The sequence below is a fragment of the Octopus sinensis genome, linkage group LG10, assembly GCF_006345805.1.
Source record: "Octopus sinensis linkage group LG10, ASM634580v1, whole genome shotgun sequence".
Classification (NCBI taxonomy): Eukaryota; Metazoa; Mollusca; class Cephalopoda; order Octopoda; family Octopodidae; genus Octopus; species Octopus sinensis.
The window spans coordinates 77979406-77989405 of record NC_043006.1 but is presented as its reverse complement, the minus strand read 5'-3'; the positions used below and the strand labels follow the sequence as shown (position 1 = coordinate 77989405).

At 35.5% G+C, this 10000-nt stretch overlaps 1 long non-coding RNA gene across 1 annotated transcript in view; it reads right to left on the bottom strand.

Moving 5' to 3' along the window:
- Window positions 1-3514: 3514 nt before the first annotated feature.
- LOC118765175 overlaps window positions 3515-10000 on the bottom strand; it is a 31904-nt gene continuing 25418 nt past the window's right edge. The window contains exon 3 of the long non-coding RNA XR_005001042.1: window positions 3515-3599. This is a non-coding gene — a long non-coding RNA (uncharacterized LOC118765175). The remainder of the gene's footprint in view (window positions 3600-10000) is intronic.

Genomic DNA, 10000 nt, shown 5'->3' with positions numbered 1-10000 from the left:
TTATATACACATAGACAAATACAATTATTTTAATGAATATGTTACAGAAGGCGGAAAGTTGAAGGGTTTCCTAATTTAGAATTTTGCTTTTAATTAGGTTTTGTTTATAACATTTAATCTATTTGCATACAAAGCAGCCGTTTTATATTCATTGTGAATAAATTTCCTATGACTGCTGTGATGGAAATTGTTGAATTCTAATGATAAAATGAAAAATCGATACTTTAAACTTCAATGACCATTTCTTTAACATTTTAATGTTCTATGAATATCATCCGGAAACACGACTGGAAAATTTTGTTGCACACATTTTCTGTGAAAGGAATCATTTCGCAAGACAGTAAACAAGTTGTCTTCCAAAAATGCCTGAAACATATTAGATTGAGCGTGCTTTCTGTATGCAGGACATGTGTGTCTAAATGTGTTCTTGTGTGTCTGTTTGCGTCTCTGGGTGTCTGTGTGTATGTGAATTTGTGTGTGAGTATTTTATTGTTTTCGTATAGAAGTCAACCAATCCTGAATCGTTAACTTGCAACTGTTTTCGGAATATTAAGCTCGTCAACATCTCGAAACATCATCACAGAATGTCTCTCTATGAACTCGATTTCTAACCACTTGATTTCTTACAAGTTTGAAATGTAAAACTTTGGAAAATCAAGATTCATTAAAATGACGAAACACTGTCTTCAAGCTGAATTTCAGATTTTCTTCTAATACACTTTTTATCAATTAAATAAGAAAATAGTAAGAAACGAGAACTAACAATCAGTAAAAGAAGAAAAAACATGTTTAATAACCTCTTTATATTTCATACACAGAAGTCCAGCATTTGAAGTGAATTGTTAAGAACTGCTATTAAACATTTCCCTTTGTAAGAATTTCTCTGTCTTCACCATTTTGTTATTTTACATTTTTATCGCAATGCTTCGAGCAAAGTAAAACGTTATACTTTTTTATTACTTAAATGACAATAAAGCCCCTTTACATGTTTAAACATAAAATTTAATAATTTTTGCTGCATTTCGAATCTCTAGGTCTTTTAACAGCACTACGGAGGTGACGATGACAACGACAAAGACAACAAGAGGGCAACAAGAGGGAGAGAAAGCTGCACCTGCACTCGGATGACACTCATCTTCCCCTGAATAGATCTGGTCCAGTAAAATGCAGTTCTTTCCTTAAAGATACAACGTTCCAACCGGTTCAGGAAGTCAACCCACTTCATTATGATCATGAGCCGAATAACTTAGCCACTAGGCTGCCCACCTTTCCAGATGTATGCTACATAATAAAAAAAAATGTATCAGGCGAGATACTGGTAAAAGTTATAAATAAACATACTAAGAGTGTCTCTGTGATACTTTGTATGAGGGAATAGTTCATAAAAATAATTTCCCTCTGACCAAGGATATATTCGGAAGCGTCAAATTCTGACCTTCATTTTATAGGGGTTTACTCACAATCATTAGCTATTTTGTAAAGGACGATGTATATACATAATTTAAGTATAATTGGCACAGCTCTAACATCCGTATTCAATATATTGATTCAGTTTTGTACCAGCAATTAATATGTTTCAGCCAATTGAGGGATCCTATGCGTGATGTGATAGCCTTCCCGAGACAGCAAACGTACCCTAATGTTTCGAATAGAAATGTCACTGTAGATAAGGCGGTCCTAGATATATTATATTTAAAAATAATGAACAGTGATCAAAGGAGTCCACAGCAGCACAACCAACAAAATCAAAAACAATAACAATTTAACTCTTTCAAATATTGCTCAAAAAGCGATGAGCAACACATCTTTCGAAATATGAAGCCAGGCTGGAAACAATTCTAAAAAGAATAAAATAAAGCAGTTTTTATAATGTGGAAATGTTCAAAAGGCACCATTTATTTCAAAAGACATATTCCAATATATTATCATATAGCTAACATAAACACGAAAAAAAAAAAGAAAGACACAGAGACATAAACAAACACACATACACAAACACGCACACTTTCATAGCATTCAGGACTACAATACAAAGTTCGGCTTATATAAAATGACTTTTCACTCAAACATTCATATAAAATCTTACTGACGTCAAAGGTCACAGCTTCTTGCCACGCTTTTGCCATTAATATTTCCGCTTTGTGTCCACTGAAGATGATAAATATCCGCAAGTATAACTGCGTGTTTATATTGTTTGTTTATGTGTGTGTGTGTGTATGTATGTGTTTATATGTATGTGTGTGTGCGTGTTGTAGATTGTGTAATATTTTTATCTGTAAATCTGTAAAAAAACGTGGAAGTAAAATACGAAGAAATGAAAGTGAAAAGCTGGAATTAATGACAATAAAACAGAGAAAAGAAGTAAAAGTAATTCAAAGAGAAAGCTCCTGTTACATAGCGAAGTGGGAGCTTAGAAACAACGATAACATATGAAGGGAATTCACAGCAAAGAACATATAGGGAGTTGCAAAAAGAGATTGTGAGTGGTGTATTGAAGTAGTCGTTTATTTGAAAACATTGATACTGGGTCCAGCGAGGAGGTTGATTTTGAGAAGGAAATGAAAAAATGGCGGCAGCGAGACGGAAGTAATGTTGCGTGCGGTGGTGTATGTGTAGTTATGGAGCTACTGACGAATAGTTGTTTATAATACAGCTGTGCTCCCAGGGAGACATTTTTAGGTTGGGGAAAACTTTGGAGAAGAGATTGAATATGACTGGAATATTGGCAGTTTGTGTAGGATAATGTTGCAGAAGCGTATAGATTGATGCAGATGGGAGGTAACTGAATGCAGTCTTGGATGAAGTATTTAAAACATTGGTCAATATCGGAAGGTATGCAAGCTTCACAATAAAACACCTCAGCGACACAAGATCTATTCTTCTGATTGATCATGGAAGGAGGTAAAATCAATATGGGTTTGTACAGGAAAGTGTCTGGTGGATGACTCTCGTGAACGTCATGGCAGTGACAGTTGTCAGAGCCCAAACAAGATACGTACGCAATAAAAGTACCGGTGTCCTAGACAGATGCAGAAATAGAGGATACTGAATCATCCAAACCACACTATTCATCACGTATACTGGAATCAAGGGACGTCCAGTTTCTTTAATATACCAAATTCAAAGACTCAGATGCAATAATTTATAATTTATCTTTTACCTGTTTCAGTTATTAGACTACAGCTATGCAGAAACATCACCTTGAAGAAGATCGAATCGAATGAATCGACCACAGTATTAATTTTGTTAAATCATGGTTCTGACTCTAAGTTATGAGGATCTAAACAAACCAACACCGATTGTCAAACGGTGATGGTGGACAAACGAAGACGCTAAAACACACACATAGATATAACATACCACGAGCTTCTTTCAATTTCCGCCTACCAATTCCATTCGCAAGTCTGTAGTCGGCCTTGCTTTAGACATTTCCCCATGGTGACACGCAGTAGCCCTGAATCCAGAACCAAGTGGTTGGGTAACAAGCGTCTTTTATTCATTCAATTGGCCACAAGGACCTTGCAAAGACAGGAATCTGCGGGCTGGACAGTTACATAATGAGATGGAATGGTAGCAAGTTTCTTACCACACAGTCACGCCTGTAGTGTAAAAATAAATAAATAGTGAAGTAAAAAACAAAGCAATCATCAACACCTACTTCCTGAATATAAGGCATTTCACTGGAAGAACTATCCACAAAGAAGGACTCGACACGTATAATTAACCTCCTAGGGACCTCTATTCAGATATAATTCCTTACAGAGACATCCATATATGCTGGTGAACTGCCCCATTCGCGACACGAACAAGTAATTTTGTATTATGTAGCATACCAAGTATATTGTGCCAAATGGTAGCTAATATACTATATCTGTTCTTCCTTTTGGAACCATCTCTCAAAATATGGGAAGACCAGAGAGAGTATGTCAGCTATATAGAGCGAGAGTTAAGCAACTTAACGATAAAAGAAACCATTCTTAATTGAAGACACAAGCCAAACATCACTGGTCAACCATCGTTAGGACACTGGGTCGTATAAGCTGTCTACTATCACTACCATTACCGCAGACATTACTAATATTGCTGTTGCTGCTGCTGTTACTACTACTACTACTACTACTTACTACTACTACTACGACTACTACTACTACTACTACTACTACTACTACTACGACTACTACGACTACTACTACTACTACTACTACTACTACTACTACTACTACGACTACTACTACTACTACTACTACTACTACTACTACTACTACTACTACTACTACTACTACTACTACTACTACTACTATACCACCACCACCACCACCACCACCACCACCACCACTACTACTACTACTACTACTAATTTCTTCGAAGTCATTGCCAATGAGGATATGTTCGTCAATTAACCGCCAGAACTGAACTTACTAGGGACCTTAGAAGCCCTTGTATTATGGAAGAATATGTTAATTTACCAGACATTACAATGTCAATATGGTGGGGCTTATCAGGAAACGGATTAACTGGACCATTCTTATAGGGCGGTATTGTAACAGATCCCATTTACTCGAACTTTCTACGACACAACCTGTCATGCAAGGCATTCAAGGGGACTTGAATACCATAATGCAAGGGTCTGCGATCGGAGAATTTGCCAAAGAGATAGATTGGACGAAGGTGTGCTTTAGAATCTAACACCACAAGACTTAATTTTCTGTGGATACTTAAGAGATAAAGTTTACGGTATAATGCCGGCAACATTTGACGAATTGAGGGCAGCCATTGAACGAGAATGTGCCCAATATCGAACGAAATGTTTGCAGCGGTTTCTACACCGGAATGGTTGTTAGTTTGAAAGGAGGCATTCATAAAAATTAAATTGTTTGTACGTTCTGTTACGTTTATAAAATGAAATATATTTTAGTAAAAACTGACTTGAGGCAAGGCACTTTCGGTGTGTATACAGATCCTTTTGGGACATCCTTTTTACACATACATGCATGCATACATACATACATACATACATACATAATGCATACATACTTGCATACATACATACATACATACATACATACATACATACATAATACATACATAATGCATACATACATACATGCATACATACATACATACAGACATATATACATACATACATACATACATACATACATACATAATACATATTGGCCTGTATGTACCCAGTATTTGTGTGAGAATATACTCGTGTTTTTGTCGTTGCAATGTAGCGAATGTTTCCAAAATATAATAATAAAAATGAAATATTTATTTAAAACTAGATATGAGAGCCATAATCGTCACGACTACATTACTGCTTTACTTAGCCATTATGTGTGGTGAAATATTAAGTAAACAAATATAAGCCGACATTTTCCTCAAGTTATTACTAGCTATTCTTTATCTTCTGAGAATGTATTTTTGTGTGAAGACAATTTGCTTGTATAAAAGAGCTGAGAATAGCAATCAAGAAAGATGTGAAATTTACAAAGTTGATAGATCGTGTTACGTTAAAAATATTGTATAATCAATGTTGACAAGTATATAGTTTTCGCAAGTTTTAAAAAGACTTATAGAACCAATGAAAGTTCAAAAGTCTTTGTTCAGACAGTGACGTAATAAAGCTGCCAATAAGGAAGTTAGACTGTTTCTTTTCTTAGCTGAAGGGTAATATAGGATCTTTCGTATTTGAATGTTGCGTACTGGCATGGTAAGTATAACAACTCAGCGTAAACTTGACTCCGTAGTTTCTGTGTTGTCTCAACTAATATATTTTTCTTCGGTTACTAGATCAGATCTGTTGGCAGCCGTTTTTATCAAAATATTCATTCTTACAGAAGTCCGTGCTTGCGTTTTGCATCATCGCCTTAATTAGTTTTAAGATGGTTTCCAAATCAAAGATATCTGGTAACTGTGGTGTCACAATCAGCAAATAAGTTACGTAATAATAATCTGTTCCAGCCTACTTCTTTCTCTGATTCTTAAAAACTGCTCTAGGATTGTTTAGGATTGATTAGGATTTTTTAAAATATTTAACCTCCTAAACTACGACATTATCAATGGACAATCATTAAATATAAGAATTTAAGTTCGACCTTTTATCACAACACAATCGCTTCTAATTTAGACTCGCCCAAGAATGGTTCCGAAGATATAACATTCAAAGTAAATATTAATATGTATGGATTAAAGCTCAACAGAGAGTGAATTGTTTACGGCAGATGTAAAGAAAAAGAGCTATTGACTGTCTTGTGCCTACTAGCTTAGCGCTAACCATAGATAGACAGGCTGCTGTATCAGAGTGACTCTATAAAGTGTTGGATTAAGATAGGACTCTTCGAAAACGTGTAAGATTTGTATACGGGAGGATTAGTATCTACAAGTAACAGGCGAGAACGAAAGAAAAGTGGTTGTGGGTTAGGTCGAACTAATGGAAATGTTATGTGCAGTCGAAATCTCAAGACCGAGTGAAGTTTTGATTTCATAAAAACGCACACACACACACACACACACACACACACACAAACAGACACGCATACGGGATAAATTTTAGGGGCTATGTGGATTTCGCAGTGAAATAGGAAAAAGGACAAGTAAGGATTGTTGACTGATGGAGCAGTTAACATCACATTCATCTCTCATATTCACCCTTTATCTCATCTTATCATACGATAATTTGTTTGATGTTTTGTGTCCCCAATGTGTTATAATGTCCCCTCTGTGGTAAAACCGTATGTTGAATAAAAAATCATAAAGATAACAATATATATCCATGGTAAGTTGATCGAACAAGTCGCAAAACATCAATATGTCGTTCTTTGTGCATTAAATCCAGACAGAACAAATTTGCATGTAAAAAAATATTTTCTAACAACATATTTAGAATCTCGATTCTCCTGTTGATTTGGCGATAATATCGCTTGAAATAAATTTAAGTTAATTTAAATTAGTTAGTATTCCAATTAGGTAATTATGGAAATCATGATATTTATTGCTAACGAAAAAGCTGTTGAGCACAATTAAATTGTGGATTATTTGTGAAACATATTTTTCAGCTTTTGTTCTAAATACACACGCATACAGAGACACACATATGCATTTGAAAAAATGTTTTGGAATTGAGAATTTATAATTAGATACTACTTTTTTCTAAAAGAAGTAAGAGAGTGAGAGAGAGAGAGAGAGAGAGAGAAAGAGAGAGAGAAAGAGAGAGAGAGAGATGCGTGTGTGGCTGTGTGTATGTGTGTGTTTTTTGTGTGTGTATGTGTTTGTGTGTGTGTGTGGTGTGTGTGTGTGTGTGCTACTTATATTTAAATCTTTATTGACATTTACTTAGCGGTTCGGCAAAAGAAACCGATAGAATAAGTACTGGGCTTACAAAAGAATAAGTCCCGGGGTCGAGTTGCTCGATTAAAGGCGGTGCTCCAGCATGGCCGCAGTCAAATGACTGAAACAAGTAAAAGAGTAAAAGAGCATTTCCTTTGTACAGTACGTGATGGGACCGCAATCCTTTCAAGATGATTCGCTGAATTCGCCCTTTCTGTATTGATTCGCCCTGTTTTCTGGCTTGTCACAAAATATGTCTGTCTGTGTTTGCACGTGTGCAAGTATATGTGTAATAGCTTTCAGGAGTGACGAGAATAACTATGTTCTTAGTGTTGCTGTGTAGTGAATGACTTCAAAATATGAAAGTATATATTCATTTGAAATCAGATATAGGAATACTAATCGTCGCCAAAACACTATTATTTAAAATTATCTTTATTACTAAGTAAACAAATATATTCCAATAATTTATCAAACTTCATGCAAGCTACTTTTCAACTTCCAGAAATATAGCTTATTTATCTATTTATTTACTTATTTATTTGTATGTGAAGACATTAGTTTTCTGTCATAAAATAAATGTTTTGAATTAGCTGAAACAAAATAACTTAGAATAGCAATCAAGAAGGACGAGGAACTTCTTAAACTTAAGAGACTATGTTACGTTAATAATATCGAATAATGAAAATTGTCAATAATGTAGTGTGTAAAAGCTAGGAATGTCTAGACAAGTTGAGATAGGTCAAGCGTCTCTTTTCAAACTATAAACTTCAGTGACGTAATAAAAGTGGCAATAATTAAGCTCGACTATTTTTCTTCTCGTATATGAAGGATAATGTAACATTTTACATGATTGCTTTTTCTTACAGGCATGTTTGCTGCGGTTTCTCATTGTAACTGAAACATCTTGGCTTTTTCTTCGTGTTGCTTCAGCTGCAGTATCTTCTTTTCGAATGCTAGGCTGGATTTGATGATAAAGATTTTTTAAATTCTTTTTTTGCCGTAATCCTTGCTGTAAGCAATGCTTTTCTGTTTGTTTATACCGTCGCCTTAGTTACATTTAAGATGAAGTCATACTAAAGACTGTCTGAAAATTTTGCTGCTGAAGATGTTACGTTATAATCACTCGCTTGGAAGCTTTGTTCTATTTCTGTGTGTCTTGAAATTATATGTCTGTTAGTTATATTTTCATATTAAATATCTGTAGCAATAACATCTGTTATATTAATGCTGAGTAATATAAATACAATGATTAAAGCGGCGAGGTAGCACAATCGTTGGCACTCCGGAAAAATGCTTAGCGGCATTTTGTCTGTCTTTACGTCCTGAATTCAAATTCCGCCGAGGTCGACTTTGCCTTTCGTTTACGATTTGAACACTGGCGTCGATGTAATCGACTTACTCCTTCCCTGCAATTGCTGGCCTTATGTTAGTATTTGAAATCAGTATAAACAAGAATTTACTCCGAATTATTAAAAGAAACACAAGCGCTGCTACATCACTCTTGCATCTGATTACCCTCAGAAGTCGATGATAAATTACTATGTAACGTTTAATCTTCAAGTGGGGAATGACATGTAACGGATGGTGAGCCGTCGGCTCTTATGAAACTGGTGCTTAGCTCGAAATATAGGTAGACAAAATGCAGTGCCACGGTGAAATATAGCTGTGTGTGATGAATATTGGAATATATGCGTCTGAATCTACAGCCATATAATAAAGTAAATACACACACACACACACACACACACACACACACACACACAAACACATACACACACACAAACACACACACATATACTCTTTACTCTTTTACTTGTTTCAGTAATTTGCGTGTTTTTATGCTGGAGCACCGCCTTTAGTCGAGCAAATCGACCCCAGGACGTATTCTTTGTAAGCCTACTACTTACTCTATCGGTCTCTTTTGTCAAACCGCTAGGTTACGGGTATGTAAACACACCAGCATCGATTGACAAGCGATGTTGGGGGGACAAACACAGACATACAAGCATACACACACACACACACACACACACACACACACACACACACACATATATATATATATACGACGAGCTTCTTTCAGTTTCCGTCTATCAAATCCACTCACAAAGCTTTGGTCGGCTCGTGGCTATAGTAGAAGACACTTGCTCAAGGTGCTACGCAGTGGGAATGAACCCGGAACCATGTAGTTGGTAAGCAAGCTACTTACCACACAGCCACTCCTGCGGCTGGATATCGGATGTAAGTAATCTTGTATAGGATGCAACTTTATAAATTGCATATACGTGTATAATGTGACATGAAAACTTATAAACTATTTTACTATTCAAAATGTGCTGTAACTAATGAAATATATTATTTACGTAACATAGTCTTTTTTACTGAACAATACATATTGAAATCAATGAGATATGTATGTGAGAAGCATTGACTAATTCACAGATGCATCACGGATGCAAATGTGACAATACTGCTGATTGCATCTCAGATATATCCTCGAAGAAATCTTTATAAGCTAGCAATGTAACAATGTTGCTAACTTATCGGACAACGTAACAATGAAACAATGTTGCCAACGTATCGCACCAAGTGAAGGAAAAATGAAACCAGAAAAAAAAAAAATAACAAAAAAAGGAAAAAAGCTAATGGAAGCTGTTATGTAATC